Genomic DNA, 22,350 nt, shown 5'->3' on the forward strand with positions numbered 1-22,350 from the left:
TTGGCTAGCAAGTGCACAAATCAGTCTTTTGATAGCTTTACAGAGCAAACAAAGATAAGACAGTCAAGTAGAAGAAAATACAAGGAACCCAGAGAAAGGTAAGAAGACACTTGGCTAGGTATTTACCTTGAACCGAAAATGTATTGAAACCTAGTAAGTCACTCTTCTTTCCCTGTCTCACTATTACTCAAGCCGCAGGCAATACAGGTGGAAAGAGAGAGAAACGAAAACAAAAAGTAAAATAACATGGGGGGTTCCCTGCTGCAGTTAAGTCAGATGTCATTTCCAGATTTTTAGAAATTCTTACCATGGGATACTAAGAAAATCAACTATCTCAAGTCAACACCTCTGGGGATCACTGTGGGAGCAAGGAAGTGAATTTCCCTTGAAGAAGCAGCACCGCAGCAGCAGTCAGCTGCTTTTTGGGGAAGAGAGAGGAATGGACAGGTATTCATCACCCCAGTTCTAGAGACAGTGGGCTGGGGCACTCAGGAGTGTCATCCTGCCTGGAAAATTTCTTGATCCAGATCCTTCAGCTGTTTATAGAAAAAGTATCCATGGGGTGACACCAATCCACATAATTACTGCAAGCTCCAGGGTTTGAGTTTGGATCTGTGATTTAAATAACAGATGGGTAAAATCACATGTAACCAGGCAGCTCCCTAGTGGATGTATAGATGTGGATGTTGGAGAGCATGTGATTTTCCAAGCTAAGGTCAGCACTAACCTGAGCTCAATTTTTCCTCCAGATCTGCTTTTTCTAGTGCTATCATGCAGCTGAATTTTTTTGGCTTGTTCCACCCCCTTCTGCTCAAATCACACCCCTGCAGAGGATCCTTCCAATGCAAACAGGGGAGTCACACTGCACCAGAGCTCCACCATTTCTGGAAGATGAGAACATACCTCTGTGAGGTGTGGAAACTGCTGTCTGTCACATTAATGAAGCCAAGTTGCAGAAATCTGCAGTATAAATCTGATGGTACCATCTGGCCTTCAGCATATAGGAGATGATAAGCACTCTGGTTTATAAAGACTTTATCGAAGCCATTAACTTCGGAAACTACTCACCAAATAGAACTGTTTATAAATGATAAACAAAAAGCCTCTGGTACTTTTTTTTAACTTGTGAAATCTGCTACTATATTTAACATAGCTTCGGTATATCACATTTAACTCCTTTAATGGGTTTTATACTTTTACTTTATATATTTATGATTCTTGGATCTGGCTAAAGATTAGAGGCACACCGCACCACAGAGACAGCGTGGGGGGCGGGGAGGAGGAGAAGATTAATTTCTCTGGCGAGACTCAGATCTTGTGAGATGGGGTTAATCTAGTGACTACGTGGGGGCTGGCTGTCAGCAGCCGCGACCGGGACCCCCCCACACCCCAAAGAACCACCCTCTGCTGGAGCGGCTCTGCTGGAACTCTGCGGGTGCTGCTCCATCAAAGCACCATCCAGCTGAGGCTGTGTCAGCAGGTGAGGTTGCAGGGGCAAAAGCTGGGGGACTCCCCTCAAGTGCCCTGCCTTGCGTTAGGCGTTTAAGAGCCCTACGGTTTCTTGCTCCACTTTCATCCTCTATATTTTGTATATACACAGGTATATATTTACATCTTGAACACTGAAATGAGGATGCCTAAATATAAAATGAAAACGCCCAAGCATTTTTTATCCAAAACACATCAGGCAATGTTAGAGTGTTGTCTGAACACTGGAGCTTGAGGTTTTGAATTATTCCCCAAACTCAACAAAATTTTAAGGAGAATTTCAACAGAGCTGTAATTTCTGTAGGGATTGATTTCTCACACACCCCTCCTGCAACACACAGGCGTATCCTAATTTCCGTTCCCCTGGTTTCCACCAAAGAAAACAGGTATTTTAAAGCGCACCCAAATTGCTCTATGACTGCAAGCCGTTCTGTGCTCCACCACAACTTACACCCTCATGGATAACACCTAGGGACACAAGAACTTTCCTACCGCCTCCACCAGTTCCCAGTGTTTTGGTTAGCATTCAGCAGGTAGAGAAGAAGCAATGGGCTGATGAGCTTTCTTAATTGGCAAAAAAAAAGTGCAAACTGATTTTTGGGCATTGTACCTAGCCAGGTCTAGTAACTGTATAACAAATATGTATTATGCTAGAAAGAGTAGACTCACAGGCGCCAGGAGTGAAACATTATCCTTTTCAGACAAAGTCTCAGACAAAGATCTTTATCTCAGAATGATATATGGGATATATTTTTGAGATGACTCCACATAATACCTTTATTATTGTTGAAGTTTAACAACTTAAAAGGGAAAAAAAAAGATCATATTTGTCCTTTGTTACTTACCCAAATATGGGCAGGAAACTTCCGATGGGGCTAGGCTTATAAAGCAAAACACCATTAGCCTAAAATAGCACCAATATTTATAGCATTGGGGGGAGATATATGAAGCAACTGTAGAATTGGTATGAAGAGCCAAAACCTGCTCTCAGTTGCAGACTGCTAATGCAACTCCATTGAAATCAGAACAATTGCTCTGTGTGTACTCGGGTTTGCCAGTGAGGGAATCAGGACCGCAGTTTCTGACAAAGATGAGAAACTTAGATTAAACTGAAATTATTAATCATAATTCTTCAAGATAAAGTTGATGAAGATCAATTTTCAGGAAACTCAGAACTGTCTCAGAGCATTAACACTTTGTGCTCCACTGCCAGGAAGGGAAACCAGTTTTAAGCCAAGACATCAGTAGTGTCCCCATCAGGGAAATGAGCTATCCAGGCTTTGCCTTGGAATTTGTAAGTTCTTTAGGAGCGTCTGCTTGAGGATGGGCAAACTTTCAGGGAAATATGCTATTTAATGGTCCTTATCTGGAGGATCGGCAAGAAGGAGAAGTAGCGTACCAGTGGTCTTTCCGTGCACTGGATGAGGAGGGCAGGCTGGTTGCCTTCCCACAGCCCTTGGCAGCGGGCTAGCTGCAGCCAGACGTCGCAGTGGGGTGAATGCACCTTAGCACAGGTCTGCCGCGCAACCCTTGGCATCTATGCATCTATTGCATCTTCCACCACTCTTTTGGCAACCGTGGGACGTGCCCTTGCTGATGGTCAAGATGATGCTGATGGTCCATAGCCCTATTCTGCAAGATCCCATCCCACTGAGTGTTGCATATCAGACAAGGCAGTGTGGGTGCTCATCCAGCACGGACCCCTTTGTGTCAAGGAAACAACTAACAGGATTCTTGTATCTGTGTGCCATCCATGTTCCCTGACTTGCTGTGCTGTGCCGTGCCGTGCCGTGCCATGCCATTTGGAAGGGCTGTCATTTTTCCATTTTGTGGGACTACTGCTGGAGAAACACAGTGGGAACACCTATGATGTACATGTCTTCCCCTGCCTGGGGTCTTCCAACAACAGCAGGATGTATTTGCTTTCTCTCACATGCCAGCCAGATCATCCACAAGCAAAATCTGAAAAAAAACAGAAAAAAATCCACATGAGCAAAAGGTGACTAGGCTACACCTGGTCATACAATAATAGCCAGGCCCCTTAAGCCACTTGCACTTTTTCACTGGTGGCTTGAAAGCTGCTGAGGTGCAAAGCCCATCCATGCATGGGAGGGTCCTGCAGGATGAACTGAACGCTTTTGCTGACCACTGCCAAACACGCCTTGGAGCCCACTGTACTTCGCACTGCGTCTGAGGGAGTCTGGACCACCATTGCCTGCTGAGCTGTTGCAGGAGGACTTGCTCTTCCAGGTCTTCTGCACCCAGTGTGAGACTGCTCCCCCCCGTGACACTGACAGCTGCAATGGTAGTCAACACAGGGACCACACCAGCACCTCCTGATGAGACCCCCTGATTCTCCATGGACAAAACTTGAACTACCAGTGCCCTCATGGAAGCCTCGGAGACCTCCTCTGCTCCTCTGCACGAGGGTGCCTAACCTTTGTTAGCCTGGTCACTCTGTTGTAAAAACACCCCACAAAGACACGCATGAAAAAGGTTTCTTTGGCTTTAAGATAACATGTAGGCTTCTCTAGGCTAAATAAAACAGAGGGAGGCAAGACTGCATAGGTGGCCTGGCCAGGTCCAAACCACCGGCTGTCAGATTGCCAGCGTGGCAGGTCCAGGCAGGGCTCCTCTGGAGCAGCAGAGCCGGGAGCCCGGGGTCAAGGGCCTCTGCTGCTGGCTGGCTGCGGGATGGGGCTCTTCACACATTTTCAGTGGTGAAGCACAGAAGGGCCTTGCTGGTTGGAAAAGCCACTGCGACCCCTTTGCATGTGCATGGTGCATGGCAGAGGTAAGCGAGGCGGGATGGCTCCGAAAGCCGCTTCTTACCTCGCGGCGCCTTTCTCGCACCTCACGCTGCTGTTTTGCAGGCCTCGGAATTTGTGTGCGGGCACCTGGCTCGAGGATGCACGTGGCTGCGTGGGCCACTTCATATCAGAGACAGCGTTGGGCGAAGGGAGCCCAGTCTGGCACAGACCCTGTCTCCGTTGCCTGTGGGATTAGTGAAATATCATTTCAGCCATGCCTGGCTTTCCTTCCCAAAGACACCAAAATGTTTAACCCCAGATTTGATGGGTCAAGAAACCTAGTGTGAAACAGGGAGCAAACTAATCTAACAGTATAGACTTCAGCCTAAAGTGTCTCTGCAGGCACTGGAAACTGAATAGCCAGTGCTTCCAAAAACACATCATGCACTCACCTTCTGCAGCAACCCCCCCCATGCCCTTTATTGCACGATTCTGAAAAATGTCTGCGTTTGAGAAGCGGTAGTAGCTGCTGCGAACCTTACCGGAGAGGGGGTTGCAAGGAGGGGTGGGTAGGTGAATGTATGTCTCAGTTACCTCTTTGTCCCAGTGTCCTAAAAATACGCCCAAACAAGGAAAGACGTGATCATGTGCTCTGGCAAGCTAATGGCGAAGCCGTAATAAGGCAAGCCAAGAGAGATCCTGAGAAGCAACTCGTGAAAGGAGTAAAATCTGAAACGAAAAATTCCTCAAGCCCATCAATAGCAGAGAGTCTGCCAGAGCGTCACGGGGGCTGGTAGATGACTGTGGTGCGCACCGCTGCTCGGAGGAGGTGGGAATAGAGCTGGAAAGCTTCGTGTCTGCTTTCCCTCACTGGGGCTTCCAGCCTGGAGCCTTTCTTTTGAGGGGGGACGAGGCCAAGAGACTTTCTCAAAATGAGGTGTCAGTAAGAATGAGCTGAAGGTGCTCAGGAGTGGAGCTGCTGGAACACTCACTGCCATCCATAATTTACTAGTTAAACCTGACACAGCTTTGCCCCAGGCATCACACTAGCAGCAGGACAAGGCAGTGGCCTGGCCTTTTATGTTCAAGATGGGAAACTTTTTTCATGGAGGAGAAATGCAGCATGGGCAAGCATCACAGTTCCCAGCAGCAAGTGGCCTGTCTGCACATCTATTGAATAAGAGCAGCCTAGCCTTCAGTCAAGCTCACTTCCCTTCCTTTTTTGGGGACTGAAGGGCTGGGGGAGGTCTCACCCATCCCCAGTCACTCGTGAGGTGCATGGCATGCCTTCAAGGTGGTAGCAGCCTCCGTTCACGTGCAGTGAGTACTGCACCAATATTGCATTTATAATGATGGAAGCAAAACAAAGAGGCTGGAGCTGGCCTTGATGAAACACGTCTTCTTTGCTTGCCATTCCACGTGAAAAAGACTTTGATCACTTTCCTGATAATCAGTTGGGTCTTGCTGGTGTTTTTGTATGCCCAGCTCCACAGAACTTAATGGGAAGACTGGAAGCATGCAAGCTTTAATTACAGTGTTACGTTGCACCGTGTGCAGACATCTCCACCACCAAACTGTTCACCCTAGACACAAGGAACTGTTCTTTCTTTAATAATTCTGCAACTGATATCCTTATACTGCTGGAAAATAGCATTTGCCTTGGTGAGGATGAATGTGCAGGAGACTGGTGTATCACCATCAGCTCCTCCTCCACATGTACTGCCCCACATGTTTTGACACACCTCTTTGCTCCATGCTGTCTCAAAGCTGGGGCTAGCATGTGCCTCCTGGTGCAGCTCTGAACAGAGCAGGGAGGAAACTACCATGCGGTGAATAACCAGGGGAAATCTTGTGCCATGGAGCTAACCCTTAGAGGTGCAGGTTCTCCTTAGCTGCCTGCACCCTCTGGCTACATCTGAAATATGGTTAGGAAACGTGACTGCAGCTCAGGCAGATGTACCCAAGCAAGCTTAATGCTAAGCACGTCACTCACTGGTAGCAAGGAAAATAGAACGTTATGGTATGTGCTGGGAAAAGACTCCAGAAACACTGAACACCTGATGCTGAAACCTCTGCCACAAAGCTGTGTAATGCTGCAATATCCTCACTAGCTGAATTAGAGCTGTAGTGCGGTCATACTTCTGACTGCTGTATTAGCTATATTCCCTATTTCACTCTCCATCCCGTACCTCCCAAACTGCACTGGCCAGCGATTATGGAGATGAGGGACAAAAATCTCTCTCTGTTGACTCTCAGCTGATTTATTTGGTGCATGAGTATCCAAAGAGCTGGGGAACAGACAGGGGCAGCTGTGCTGCGTGGTCAGCTCAGTTTTCTGCTTAATTATACAAGTCTAGGGGCGGGTATTCATTTGCAAGTAGCACACAGCTGTTTGAAGATGGTGCCACTGCTGGCTACTCATCGCTGCTCCTGTGATGAAGGTCATGGCTCCCCCGGGACTGTCACTGCAAGGGGCCACGAACATGAGAAGATGGGCGTAAGCTCTGCCCACGCAGACTAGCAGTGGCACAAATAAGCCTTCCTCAGAGGTAAGGAGCAAAGAGCTTCCACCTGAGCAGAGGAAAACAGGCTATGCAATAAAAAATAATACCAACATTACATAACTTTGAATGATCAAGTGATGTCAGACTTAACAGCTTTCAGACCCTGACCTGACAAAGCTATTATAATTCCTTGAATACCTGCGGAGTGCTTTCAGAGTCAAGTTCTGACACGTTATCCCATGGCGCCTGGTAGTTTGCTTAATACCGTTCAGCGAAAGAAAAGGGCTGTACCGAAGTTATGTGTCGTACCGTGCAGCCCGTCACATGACGTGCAGCGAGCTGGGGGACTCAGACAGTGTCCGCGTGGCCCGCGGGCCAGGCAGTCGTGCCGGAGCAAAGCCACCGCTGTGTCGGTGCATCCCGGGGAGCACTTCAGGCTCACGAAACCCAGAGGCAACCCAGAAACAAAGTAAGGTCTGTGAAAAGCGTTGGAGAAACTCGGTTTCTCCATCCCATCAAAGCCACATGGTTTGATGGGATGACACATCACAGCCTTACCAATTAATCAGCAAGCAGAGATCTGATCCTGCGGGTACACTCATCCTGTGATCCTCAGCACCCTGCAGACAGACTGCCGAGTCTCTCTGATTCATGGGAGTGTGCTTTCAGACTTGGCTCCGCATTTGTCTGCCATAGGTGAGAGGACCCGTACTGAAAAACTTGCAGCAAGCCCTCACTGAAGGCCCAGTGCATGGTCCTTCAAGCATCTGCGAGGACAGCTGGGGTGAGTTATTCCTGGGATACCCCAGGCGTAAGCCTGCAGACCGAGACTGCTTGCTTTTCTCATGTCTAATTGTAGTGGGCAGAGACAATAGAAAGGGCCTTCCATTTTGAATGTTTTTGGTCTTTTGAAGAACAGTTCCCATGCTTACAACACTGCAGGGGTTTCCAGTACAGCTTCACATGGAAGAAATTTTAAAACACAAGAGTTGTACAAGGGTCCTGGGAGGCCAGAGGGAGCAGCAATGCTGGGCATCCTGGAGACAAAGTTTCTCAACTCTTCCCGTAAACGATGCAAAGAAGAGAGGTTAAGAAGAGAGGCAATCCCTCCCCAGCCCCAGCGCACATCCTGCCCCCACATCCTAACCCCTGTGGTGGCTCTGCGCTGTCTCCTCGGCCTTCCTAGGAACTCAGCAATAGGTTTTAAACATGGCTATTGCGTCGTGTCCTCTGGGACTGTGCTGGAACTGCCAATTTGAATCACTTTAAGCTCTCACAGTTATTTTACAAGTCCCAGGGTGAATTGTTTTACTACATTAGGAACCAATCAACTAGGATTTTTCTTCTTACAGTTCGGTGTGTATTTCTTCCCATGTTATATCCACGTCCCTGTCTTTCATCAGTTGCTGAAGGTTTTTGCTTTTACTTCTAGTTACCACTGGGGCTATCAATATTTGCTTTTAGTTCCTTTAATATGTGCACAAAGGACTCAAATTTAGTGTAATGATGACTACATATAGCAAATTTAAACTTCACTCTACTTGGCTCAGAGCAGGAAAGTCAGGGTAACATGTAGGCTGTTAAGTCCTTGAGCCTGCCTTTATATTCGATACATAGGCTCCACAGAAGAATTTATATGCCAAAGGCCAAAAATTAAATCCTTAAACCTCCCACTGAGCTGCCACCCTAAAGGTAGAACTGCCTAAACTAGCTACCCCACTTTCATCCAGTAATTTTCTACATACCTAAGCCATACACCATAGAGGTATGGACTCACACATTACTCTTTATGTCTTGGCTATAACGAGCAGTCCAACAAATAAAAAAGCACTGTAGGCATTCATAAACTGAGTGATCTCAATTGGTCTCAAAGTCTGGGCCCTGTCCCACCGGTACCTTATGAATGCATCTGTGAGAGCGGGCCTCACACGGATGGAGGGGGAGAAATGTGGCCATTTTCCCCACTGTCTAGTCCCTAGAGCACATACAGGAATGTGGAAAATGCAGACTCAAATAACTTTTCTTCCAGAAGATCATGAACTCTCCCTTCCATCTCCTACCTCCTAGCATATTGTCTTAACTATACCATTTTAAGGTCCCTGTACTTGCTTACTCCTTGAGAGTCTGCCGTTGTTTCTGCCTTGTGTAAAACGTTTGCGTGCTCATGATACCTGGCTTTCAAGCTCAAGTCTCCTCTGTTCCAACGCAAGCAATCTGACTACCATTTCCCTCTCTTTTTAGACCTATCAATGTTAAATTAATTTCTCTGGGGATTCACATAGGTATGTATCTTGCTCATAAATAACCTGGCTGTCTGTCTACCCAGCGGACTGGAAACCCAAATATATACTCCCATCCGAAGCACTTTCACTTGGCTTTCACCTCTGGCTTAGGTGCTTACCTGGGGTAGCTAAGTTAAAAATTGAGCTGAGCTAGATTTTCAGTAAAATTGTGAAAGACGGCAAAATCCCCACAGGAGAATTCATATCTTTGATGGACCAGCATGCACGAGGGATGCGTATCTAGAGAGGGACTCAGAGCGTCCAAGTCAGGTGCCTCTGTGTGTGGTGCCTGAATGGGGGCCAGGTCTCAGCCTTGGCAGCGATGTGCAAACACACGGTATGTCGGGGAAGGCATTACCTCTTTCCAGGATCACGGGCAATTACAGCTCTAGCTCCCTCCCCTAGGTGCCCAGTGGAAATGTACAGAAGCCAGTGCATGGCTGGGCTCCCTCTGGTTCACCAGCCACCACACAGCAAACAGCACCTTCCTCGAGCCTGAAAAAATGTGATTGCTCCATTTTGCCAGCAACATCCACCACCACCACTTCAGCTGTCATTAAAAGACAATCTCATCTTTGCTCTGCTCCTCTGCAGGATTTTCTTCGAATCTGTGTCACCTCTTGCGCTGAAGTTTTCATGGCAGAGAAAGACAATCCATGACCCTTAACCAGGAAGTCCGGAAACGAGATCCTTGCACAGAGCAAGAATTCCTGTCCTTCTTGGGGCCTCCTTGGGATCCCTCACCCACCAGAACTGAAATGTGCCAGTGCTAATGGCAGGAACTGTGGGTCGATGGCATACGCCAATGAAGCTGTCTGCAGCAGTACTTTTCCCTTTTTACCAACAGTGGGAGTAAGAGCTCTTTCTCCCCTGCAGGAACCAACAGGCAATGCCATGGTCACGCTTTATCCCAGCAGTGTAGTCTGTGCTCCAGCATCACCACTACGGTTGGTAATACAGAAATTACATCACTGCAAATACAAAAAGCCCAAGTTTTTGGTTGTTGTTGTTGAGGTTTTCTTCTTCCTATCACATAGCTTGAGCAACTGCTATTTTTTCCCCTTAGGATTTAGTTGCTGGTGTGATACTATATCAACAAGGTGTAAAAAACTGACTGTAACTTGTCAATGCATTAACAATTCATGGCTGAGGGATGCTGGGGTGAGAATTTAAGCTTTCGGGGGAACTCCATCCAGGCAGCTGGGATCATTCTGATTAGATATCCACACGGATGTAGCATCCAGAAGTGGCAACCAGGCCAAAAAAAGAAAGGTCCTGACCTGAGATGGGTCAGTCTACTTGTGAGTCACACAGCAGATGGATACAGAGAGACGGGGAAAAAAATAGCAAAGAGTGCAGATCAGGATTATAAACCATGGGATTGGTCTAATCTGCGCCAAATTTTCTGTAGGCATCACAGTGAAGGGGAGTTTTGATGCTACAAAGAAAAATAATGAGGTAACATTCAGGGTGTTCACAAAGAGCTTCTCCTGTGCATGAGGGGCAGCACTGGAAAAAATATGAAGTCAGTTTCCCAGAGAATGGTGTGACTTCGTTTAGGGAGAAGGGTTTTTATTTTTTTTTTCCAGAGAAAGATGACCTCACTTAAAATGTTAATGAGTCCTGGCTCATAATTGCCAGGCAGATTAGTTGGATGAGGGGGTGTCTGTACCCTCATCTCCAAGCCAATGGAGATGGTCTTCACTGCAACAGTCTCAGTGAAATAAGGATTTGCTCTTTGAATATACAAAGAGTTAGTTTTCTTTTCTGTTAACTCCTCTGAGAGTGCTTGAAATTTCGGCTGCCAAGAAATGTCAGCCCAGAGGTGTGGAGAAAAATTGTTGTGTTTTAAATCCATTTCCGCAGTGTTTCTAATGAGTTTTTTTTAAAGGAATTTTATGAGTATGTGGAAATTTCAAGCAGTTATTAAGAATAACATTCATGCTACTAGTGGGAAGCTGGATTCTTTTTGGTGGAATAGCACAGTGGAGGCTGTACCCTGCAGTTCCCAGGTTCTCACAATTTGTTTCTGCTTAATCAATTTATAATATAGTTTGGTAAGGTTTTTCCAGAATACAGAACCAAGTATGACACAGCTGCTGATAAAGGCGGGCAACATGTACTGTGGCTGAGTTTGCTTTAAAACAAAAAAGGAAGGAACTTATGCTTTCTACTTTTTCCTCATGAGCGCAGAGAAGGCACAGTTGCACAGTTGTAGCAGTCCTCAACAGAGCCAACAGGCTGTGAAGTTCATGAGCACATTTGTAGTCAGAACATCCCATGCAGCTTGCAAATCTGCGTGGTCTCAGCCATAGATTACCCACTTCCCATTAACCCACATGAGAAAAGGAACCAGAGCTGGCCACCACCTTGTCTCTTCCAATCTGCCATGCAGCTCTGGTGGGTAGGCATCACCAGAGCCTGCTCGTGGGCGCAGAAGAAACCACCAGGGACCTCTTTGCAAGAGGCTGCACTTAGCTCTGGTTGATACAATTGGCAAGAGCCAACAACACACCAACACAACACCACAAAGTAGGAAACAGGCAGAAGATTTTTGTTTGCTTTATCAGTCTCAAGGTAGAACCAATCTAAGAACAATTCTTAATTCAATAAAACCCATCTTCCCAAGACTTATTTGCTGTTGGGATATAGGTTCAAATAAAGCTTAGGGGTCTGGACACCTATAAAGAAATGAGAAACTTTGTTATTATAGTTATGTTAAAAACAGAGCCCTTTCCTCTTCCATTGTTTCCTCCCTGCTGAGGGATAGAAGACATGTCTTTGTTCCCTTCTTTCTTATAGATATTTTTTCTTTAAAAGTGCTGGATTGTGTTCCTTCTGTTCTGACCTTCTCCCTCCTCTGCATATTTTATTTTGCCACTGCTTTGCAAGGCATTTAAGTATGTGCTTAACTCCAGGCCTGTGTCAGTGCACTACCCATGTGCATAAATATGTTTAACATTCATCTTGCTGCCTCAGACCTGGGACTCCCTCTGCCTTACTTCCTCTTTCTTTCTCTCTCCACACCCACCAAAAAATATAGTTCTTTGCTCTGTCTCTGGGTTCTGCTTTTCTCCTGTATTTTTTTTTAATATTATCCGCCTGTGTTTCTCTCTTCCCTCCTTTCTACCCTGCTGATTTTCTTTCTTACTTTTCTGCCCTTTCTTCTTTTCTGCCACGCTCTGTTGCCTCTCCCCTTCTGGTTTTTTGGTGCTTTTTCTGCTCAGTTCTTTCCATTTGCCTCTGATTTTTTCCCATTGAACAGCTAAATTTGAAGGATTACAGGGATATCTTGTTTTCTATAATATTCTATTTCACTAGAGCCTGCTACTATTGAAATCAACGGCAAGCCTCCCATACGCTCCCAGGAGAGCTGGAAGGGATCCGAAATATTTGCTATTTGCCAAATGGTGGGAGTCTCTGAGTCCAAAGCTGGTCTGTTTACATCAGGATCAAATGCAGACTCCAGTTTGAATCAGAACCATATGCTCTTCCCAAATTATGAATTTTCATAGTAAAATAATCTGCATAACGCGTACCGAAGGACAATAACGCCCCTGTTAAGCGCTGACTCAGCACCATGGGAAGGGGGAGGGTTACCCTGCTCTGGAGTGAAGGCTGCAGGGCGCAGCTCAGATGTGATGGACTGGGGCAGAGCAAAAGGGAGCCGTGCATAGACAGAGAAAAGTTGATCATGTTTAACAAAAAAATGCAGTTAGAAAATATTTTACAATGTCTGCCACCAGTTACTGAGTGAAACTCGAGCTCCGCTGACGTCAATAGCAAGCCTCCCAGTGACTTCAAGCATCTGGAAGTTCACCTACCAAATATTCAATTTGCTGTTGTGTGTACACGAGCGACATGGCGTCCCTCGGGGACCAGGCATTCTTGTAAGGACATCTCAACGATGCTGCATTTTGCCACCGTCACACTCACTTTCTTAACGTGTTTTATTACCGTCGGGGACTCTCAAAATATTCTGATAAACGTCAGCTTGGTTAAAATAAAATAAAAATACTGACTACTTTGCTTTTACGCTGAAGATTGCTCTTATTTTTACAAATACTCAGAAAACTCAGAGCATTTGGAACTTGATTTTCTTCTTTGTTCACGGGGTTTTGATACCAGCTCTGTCCCCTCTCTGGCTGAGGTGAAACTCAACTGGGCACGGGTGCCTCCTCTTCCCGGGGATGGCCATGTTTGTTCGGCTATTTGCAGAGAAATAGTGGGTGATAAACCTGGCGGTGATGGTGGCTGCCAGCCCTGGAGAGGTCTGGCGGCGGCGGCGAGAACCTGGGGGTCCCTGCTGCTGGGCCTGGCCTCCCCAGAACCCGCAGGGCAAGCTTGAGTTTGTGGAAGCTTTTATTGCCTGTAATTGCAATCCGTGTTTTTAAAACTGTTATTCAATTTAAAAAGAAAGGAATCTGTTTGCCTAGCTGAAAGGAAGCCTGCTGTATGAATTACGGACAAAGCTCCCCCTCCGCGCAGCCTGAACCCAGGACACAGTATAGGCACTATATTTAATTTCTTATTAGATCCTTTTTTCCTCTTTGGTCTCTCTCTTTTCTAACGCTGTCTTCATGTTGATTTTTCCCCTGCTCTACTTGTCACCCTGTAATTGCACTGGATTTCTCTCTCTCCCTCCTGCTGGCCTTTTTTTCCTTTCCACTGTCTCTCCCGAGCAGAAAGCAAACCCATTAACATTCCTGCTTCCCCACCAACAAGCAAGCCCACACCGTGCCAGTGCGCTTCAAGCGAGGCAAGACGAGCTTGCCTCCCTCTGCTCCCCCTGAAATCATGGGCGAGCGCAGCCCTTGCTCCTCCCCAACAGGAGCTACTCCCCATGCACAATGGACCAGGGGAGAGGACACCCCCACATCCCTGCCCCGAGGGCTGACACCCCCCAGGATAACAGGGAAAGCAGAGGGGCAGCTCATGGGGTGCCAAGGAGGTTGTTTGCATGCCTGCCTCAAGGTGCCAGGTGGGAGAGGGGGCACGCTGCAGCCAGGGAGGGCTGGGGTGCCCCATGCCAAACCTCCTCCCTGCAGCCTGCCGTGGCGGCCACAGCGTGCCCGACTGCGGCTTGTTGGTGTTTCTCATTTCCCACTGGGAAGGCAGGCAGGCTCTCCGCCCAGCCCTCTCCTGACACCGTGCCAGGCAGCGTGTCTGTGCTGAGGACATCTTCCCTGGGGAACCCACGGTATGGCAGCTCCAGCGCCGTGGTCCTTCAGAGCAGGCTCAGCTCCTCCAGCAGCAATATAACATCTGCACGTTCCTCCTCTTGCCCCAAAATCTTCCCATGGTGGCTCTTGTGTGGCAGATGGCCAGAGTCCCAGTTCTGGCACCACTGGAGTGAGTCGGCCAGTATACATGTGTGCTGCAGCGAGCGCTTCCACGTGCTAGTCATTTTTGAACTGCAAATGTCACCGACACGAGGAGAAAGGGAGGAGGATCAGAGGCCTTTATATTGTGGTAGATAACAGGAAAGGGAGGTGGAGAAGAAGGCTGTCTTCTCTCAGCCACTCTTAAAATGACTCTATCTGCTGTGAAGTTGTACTACAGATGCCTCGCGTGGCCTCAAAGCCACCCTCCATCAGAGCCTGCTCCACCTGGGACAGTCTGAAGGCACCACGCCAGCGGGCAGGCTGCAGGATACCTTAACTCTTCACCTCCCAGTCTTCAGAAATTTCACTTTCACCGAACCCAGCTTTCTGGAAAGATGAAGCATCTCTGTGTTTGACAAACCATATTTTTAGTCACTAAATTCATTTACATTGACCAGCCAGTGGCTGATAATGGCATATGTTCAAAAAGTGACCTAGAGATGAAAAATCATCTGCAAGTCCCCCAGACTACTTTCTCCAATTAAACATGTACACTCAGAGCTTTCAGAAAGAAGAATTTTGGCAATGCCAGGTTGCTCAGTGCTGATTTACAAATTACTGCTTCTTTATCACACACTGAATTTTAACCCTCAGTCCCTCAGTTTTAAAGCACATATCAACCCTATGCTAAAGGAGTCAAGAAGATAGGCTTCAATTATTTCATTTTATGGAGGTTAAAAAGGTTCTTGTAAATGACTGATACAAATAACTGGAAACCCAGTTAAAACAACTGGATAACAGATGGCAAAGGAAAGTGGTTTACTGTAAAGTGTTGCAGAGTAGAAGATCATTTACAAGAAGCAATTACACAAACATCCCTAAGCATCCAAGATCCCATAAAAGGGTTGCTGAGGTGGAAGCACAATTTCAGTTGTGGATTTTTGTGCTTGAATGAAAATAAAATCTTTACTTTAAATTTTTTTCCATTTTTACTTTTTTGATCCCTTCCCTCTCCATGTACCTTCATTACCGAAGGAGCATTAGTGTTTCTCATCCTGCACGAGTAATGCAACCGGCCAGAGAAGCACTCCCTCCAACAAAATATTTTACAAAAAAGGACTTTTTTCTTTTAATTATTAATTCATTTAATTCTTATGTCCTCTGGGTTTAATGATCATTTAAAGACCAAGGAAGACAATGCCTGTCTGTGGACATAAATAGTTTTAACAAATTAAACCGCTAGAGTAATAACACATTTTTCTTCGGTATCATGACAGAAGACAGAAGCTGCCTCATTCTGACATTTAGGAAACTAAATGTACATCTGTCTTTACCTTTTCAAGCCCTTTTCATTCCCCCATCTAATTCATTTTGTATAGATAATGGTAGCACGACTTTCTTGTAGGATCTTGACATAGTGATGAGCTAATAAAACCAAAGCCTTTGCATGCTGGACGTCTGCAGACCAAAGTACTTTCCTCAGCTGGAAAAAAAAGCATTTCTAAAGTTAGCAAAGGCAATTCTGGCCTGTGCCTGCTGTTCTTCTAAGGATGGAGATTTAGCAGCTCCTGCAGTTCCTAATGCTGCCCTGGAAGAGAAAAGGAGGAAGGGCCAGGCAACAGAAAATAAAAACCTGTATATTTTTCACTCCTTGTCACAGTATCCATGGATTTTATTAATCTAGTTTGGCAACCTGGCCGCTGGCAGAAATACTGGATACTTTCTGTGCTCACAAAATTATCCGCAGTCCTCTGATACGGTCTTAGGAGAATCCCCTTCATGTCTAAGAGCCAGTATGAGTATGAAAGAAATTCAGCCTATTGACTAATATTTCCCACACCCTGACTGTATCTCCCTAGCCACCCCCAAATCCAAGCACAGGGCACAGGCATCCCCTCAACAGAATCAGCAGGGTGAGGCTTCTCTCGTCCTGTAATTTGCAGGCTCATTCTTGATTATATACGTCCACATATGTCAGATTGCCCTCTTGCCGTTTATTTTCACTTGACACTGAACTCACAGGTACTGGATTAGGAGAGTGACAACCTATCTGCTTCCTTACATATACACTCATAATGCAAGGTTTTCCCACACATAACTAATATGCAGGTTGCATTTGGCTCCTGCAGGCCAGACTTACATCAAGACTGCTTGGCAAAGTGGTCCAAAAGATGTCTCTAGGAGCAGGTGGGAGTCTGTCCCACGTGAAGACATGCCCAGGCTCAGTCTGGGTACTTGCTAAGAGGTTCCTGCCTGCTGGGACATACCCTGGGCCAGAAAATATGGGTAGCATCCCCAGGTGCTGGAATACCTCTCTAAGGTCAGAGGCATACGAGTGTAAACTAGATCAGCCTCAAGGCTGAGACTCAGAAGGCAGGGAGGGGTAAATGTAACACAGAGCCATTATTGCTCCCGTCCCCACGGTGACCTAAGCGCAGCTCAGACACAGCTGAGGATCATGCGTCTGCAGACCCAAAGCCACACCACTGCACTCAGGCACAGCGTATACCACAGAGAAGTAGCCACTGGGCTAACCTGCACTGCTGTAGGTCCTGACGACCTGCACCAATCTCACTGGGGGGTTTTTTGTGTATGTTGCATGGCTTTTATCAACCCTAGCATCAGCATAGCACAAACCTACCAGCGTCAGAGGAGTTATTTCCTGATGCACATCAGTGTTGACGAGATCAGAAGCAGGTTGGTTATCAGGCTGATACTGTCACCGCGCTGGCTGATAAGTCGGTACAAGTCTCAGAGTTTTGCCATATGAGCATTTTCTAAGCACCACGTGGTAATTTTATAACACTGAACAATGCCTGAATTTTCTTCTTGTCCTCTCCTGCACATAAACACACGCATTTCCTACCCTGCCACAAGTGACTAACAGACATGAAGCCCTAACCAAAATGGCACTGTTCTCATGGAGATACTAGAAGATTCATTGCCTCCTGCTCTGGGACCAGAGGCGCAGCTTCCTGGCCAGGACCCTCAGCCCGAGGCAGGAGCCGCGGCGGCCCCAGCTGCCCCCCCTCACCAGCTGGAGTAACTGGGGCACGGCCAGGCTGTCCCAGCAGGAAAGTCTCTACGCCCTGCTGAGCTGTAGCTATCTGCAGCGTGCATCAGTACACAGCACTTTAGCCAACATCCTACCTAATGTTCAAAGCTACGCTTACAGTCCGGGTCCCCTCCTGGGGAGCGAGAGGGAAAGAAAGACTCTGCCGGGGTACAATTTACCCTGACCCAAGCCAGGTGTCCTGGACAGGTGAGACGAATTGCCCATGCTTATTCTTCCTCATTGACAACAGAGGGAGCCTGGATGACAAGTTCAGGGGGGACATCTCCCTTCCAGACAGCTAGGTAGGAGAGGTCAATTCCTTCCCACCCTGCTTTACTCCAGAGACAGGACAAATATCATCTCCAAAAAGAGAGAATAAAGTTAAATGGAAAAAACAGTGTTTGCCAAGTTGGACTCTATTTAGTAGACAACGTCAGCTACCAATCACTAGCCAAGAGTGCTATGGGCTTTGGAAGAACAGTTCCAGATTTCATTTGAGAAATGTGCCAATGACAGGGCATTCCCTGAGCAGCCTTATGGAGGGGTGAGAGGTGCTCAAGGGGTCCTGCAAACAGCCGCTGCGATCCGGAGTATCTGAATAATGTGTTGGTGCTCCTTAAATGGGCACCTTCTGTGGCTGTCCTAGAAAGAGAGTTTACTGACAGGATTTTTTACTGAAGCTTTATATGAAAGACTGAGCAAAGCTTGCAGAAAGATCTTTTCTGCACTCTGACATGATACCACTCCCAACCTGAATTTCATCTTCATTAGGTACCTGACACATCAAAGCCACAATTTCCCTGGTACTTAATAGACAGCTTATGTGGTCCTAATAATGTATCAGCAAGTGCTCAGTACTAAACATACATCATCTGCACAAAGCGAGAAGGAAGGACTGAATGACCTCATTTTAATTAAGGGGTCTTAACTAAGCCACTAATCCTGCACATTCTAGATGTTGGTTATGTGCCTAACTATCACTGTTTGGCCTACTCATTAAATTGCATCTACAGTTAATTGAGAGCAAAGCATTTCATCCAGAAAATTGCAGGCTAGATTTAAAAAAAAAACAGGCTAAAGATGTGGTCCATAAGCAAATGCAGTTATTGTGTCTCAGTGGCAAAGTATGATTTTTTAAAAAAGGGAAAAATTTATGTTTCGCTGTGAACTCAGCAATCCCTTGGTACTGGTGGTGCTGCACAGTGGCACAAGGGCGATTCCCAGTCAAATATGAGGACGCACCGTACCAGGCACTGTGCGAATACCCCCACACCAGACCATCGCTGCTGTAGCGAGCCCGCAGCCAGCCACGGCAGAAGCCCTGGTTACAAACCAGAGGGCACTGGGCAGCAGGAAAATGGAAGTCCTCTGGGTAATGAACGGGAGGGTAGCTTGCTACCTTTCAGTGGGGGTGAGGTACAAGCATGCTCCCCCATCAGCAAGAAGACAAACCCTCCTCATGCTGGCACTAGACCTCCAGCTCAGCCCAAAGGGGTGTATCTGGGCGTGCTTGATCCTCACACAAGGACCCAAGGACCGAGATGGCAGTCTCTGCATTCCCCTGGCAGTGGGGGCTCTACAGGGTGAGGCGGCAGCCCACCACCTCTCCCCGCTCCTGCAGGGATGGAGGAGCAGGACCAGGGGCTCCAGTCTCAGGGAGGACAGAGCGCCCCAGCCCTGCGCCCCTCCTTGCTGGGCAGCAGGGCCAGCCACCCTCGGGCTCAGCTCTCCTGCAGGGCTGTCATCAGAGCCTTCCTCAGCGCCGAATGAGTTGCTTCCTCCTCATCTGTCAAAAACACTGTGAACCCTTGCCTGCAAGGGTAGCAAACGCTGCCTTTCCCCGGGTTCCTGATGACAGCTTGTGGAATCATCTGTCCTTGACAGAAAGGGGTTTGTGTTTGTGCTTTACGTATCCAATAGGGTAAGAGCAAGAAGAGAGCCTGGCTACTGAGTAATATAAAGCAGGTAACCAAATTTAGAAGCGCTTTTCACAGTACAAGTATTTTTGATAGCTTGCTCCTCCAGTGGAGATTCATGAGCGCAGCTGTTAACATTTTCTCACCCACCTACACAGTCACGACAGCCAGTGTTATTTTTTTTTCTAATAGGATGAATTGTATCCATTGGTGAAAGAAGTTTTTCTGGAATCTGCTGCCTTCAGCAACCCAGCTCACAAGAGATTTCATAGGAAACCCCTCTTAAAGGAACATGAGTCAGTTATGAGGCTATTTGGGTTTTTTTGCAAGCTGCGCTGAAAGAATTGGTAAGGACTTTTCCATCCTTTACTTACATGGACAAGCTAAGCTTCAAATAGCTCTCTAATGAGGAGCTTTTCAAGGAAGTCTTTGTGCTTTGATTGTTTGAAAACTTGGTCTGGGAGTTGCTTCACTGACCCCCTCCCTTCTTTCTACCTGATCTCCCAGAGAAGGAGCCCATGATGAATTAAAGTATGCCCTGCATTCCCCAAAGACTGTGACTGCAACAGCTGGTTGCATGTCACCCAGGAGTGAGAAAGAAGCTAAAACCGAGTGACTCCTTCCTTCTTTTCTTCAGGCCAGTAGCTTGTCTGGAATAGGGCCACTGTTTTCACTCTGAGTTGGGAAATGCTGTTCCTCTCTGCCTCCCTGCCCTCCTTTGGCCTCCTCAGATGCTTCTGCATTGTCCAAAGTGTTCCCCAAATGGTCTAGGGGGAAAGTCTGAAGGTATGCAGAGATGAAATAATGTCCTACATGGTGATGTTCTGATTTCACAAATATGTCTGTGAAGCAGTATAATAATTTTCCAGACTAGAGCACTTCCCTTAAAAAGACTTCAGATCAGTGGCCAAGACACATGCCTCTCCTGACACTGCGGAAAGCGTTCAAGGGCTGCTTTGACATCCAAAAGGCAGCACTAATAGGGAGGGCTTTTCTTACCTGCTGCCCTAGTTAGACACACAGATAGCCTCACTGCTTTTTGCTTCAGCTTTCACACTTTCTAAAACCCAGAATGGCACAACTGCACTTGGAATTCACTCTTCTTTTCCCCACATATCACGAACCACCTCAGAGCCACCAGAGAAACTAGAGTCCCGAGTCCTATGCTCTTCCCTGAGGCGAAGGATTATCTTGCTACATGAGAAACTCAGCTTCAGGCACATGAAGTTCATCAGGTTAATCAGGAGCACGGGTTGCCTTCTTCCTAATACTTGATCAATGATGCCTTCATTTCCAGAGCAACACTGAACACGGCGATGGTCAAGTGTCTCACTGGGTTAGTTTCAGGAGTGGGTCCTGAGCTGATTTGTTGAAAAGCATCCAGCCATGCCACACAAGGATGCTTTTGAAGGAGCTCGGGGAAGGAATGCTCAGGCAGCACCAGGCCCCTGACGTACACCAGCCCACCAGCCTGGGGAGCACAATGCGGTACAGGATACCACCAGCCTAATCAAGAGGGCAAAGGAGCTTTTGTAAGACAGTAGCTGCTCTCTGTGCAATTACGGCATTACATTTTGCAGGCTGACATTTCTGATTTTGAATGAGGAACAGAGAAAACAACGTATTGTCAGAATTGATGTACGTATTAAAGCCTAAGCAAACCACAATGAAAATGAAACTCAGACAAAACGTTTCCCATTCTGTGTGCATTCCCGCAAAGACAACTGTCTCTCTCAAGACATGAAAAAGTGTCATGACAGAAATATCTTACAGCATACCAGAGGACACCCTCTGAAAAAATACAGTGGCTGAGCAAACAACAAGGTACTTGGTCTGGAAAAGGCAGCTTGGAGCAGGGGCATGTGAGGAGCAGCTATCTGTTGTGACAGCCGTAATCCCCTCTCCTGCTCCTCCTGCAGAACCGCTCACCAAATGTGAAAGCAGAAAGGGGTGGGAGACTGTCAGTGAGGGAAATGCTGCCCTTTGTAACAGCCACGTGCTGGGATTCCCCAAGATAAGTGGACATTTATGCTGTCATGATGGTTGCGAGCTCCTCTTCAACGGCCTGGGCTGCTCCCTTAAGGGAAATGAGCACAGCTAAATACAGGTCGGAGTCACCAGGTGGTAAGCCAGGAGGCCAGGGAGTGAAAAGGATTGCTGAAACTCAATGCAAGCATCACAAGCCTCCCTAGACGTCTTGCAGTTGCTGGGTCTCTCCAGGGGACCATGGATGCTTGTTAGTATGGTCTGTGTTCAGCCTGCACTGTAAGTGAGGTACCTGCAGAAATGTATGGCACGTGGCTTCCTGGGAAGTGAGGAAAAAATCCCGATCATTTAGGGGAACTGAAGAAGATTTTGTGTTTTCTCATTTCCAGGGAAAATAATCAGCAGTTAGCTGACCATAGGTGGTCAGGAGGACATTTCCCCCATAGACATGCACATACAGAGTTATCTCACTGGTTATCCAAGCCTGTCATTGATTAGCTGATCCTAAGAGGGCTGAAATACAGGGGACGGGGGGCAGGGGGGCACTGAGTAGCCTTTTACTGCACTATATTCAGTTGTTCATATCTAAACTTAGCTTCAGGCTGGAGCACAGCAAGTGCTGGTGAGTCCTATCCCCTCCCAAGTCTGAACCTCTGAAATATTGACCACTCTTTTTTTCCTTACCACTGGGTGTGGAAAGACATTTCAACAAAATGTTCATGTCATCTACAGAACTTGGGGTGGGAGTTTCACTCACATGTTTTTTCTCCTAGTCATAAACAAACCTTAGACATACTTAGCTCAACTATTGACCCTCCTGATTTCATGAGTATAGCATTTCCATGGATGTTGCAGTCAGGCTGAACTGCCCAAGGAAAAAACACATATTTTTTAAGCCCTGTCTACCTTGGAGACACTGACAGTGCTAAGAACAAAGAGCTTATGCTAACAGACTTGAAAAATGTGGCACATGGTTTCTTCCACTTCCAAAAACTGCAGGGCCAACTACCGGTTTAGTCTGAACCACTTCACCCTGCTCCTATTT

General features: G+C 47.0%; 1 long non-coding RNA gene across 1 annotated transcript; it reads left to right on the top strand.

Moving 5' to 3' along the window:
• Positions 1-7,091: 7,091 nt before the first annotated feature.
• On the top strand, positions 7,092-13,032 carry LOC142404853 (uncharacterized). Its single transcript, XR_012773972.1, has 3 exons — positions 7,092-7,526; positions 9,619-9,971; positions 12,346-13,032. It is a non-coding gene; the product is annotated as an uncharacterized LOC142404853 (long non-coding RNA).
• The last annotated feature ends 9,318 nt before the right edge of the window (positions 13,033-22,350 follow it).

This window comes from Mycteria americana, chromosome 1 (assembly GCF_035582795.1).
Source record: "Mycteria americana isolate JAX WOST 10 ecotype Jacksonville Zoo and Gardens chromosome 1, USCA_MyAme_1.0, whole genome shotgun sequence".
Classification (NCBI taxonomy): Eukaryota; Metazoa; Chordata; class Aves; order Ciconiiformes; family Ciconiidae; genus Mycteria; species Mycteria americana.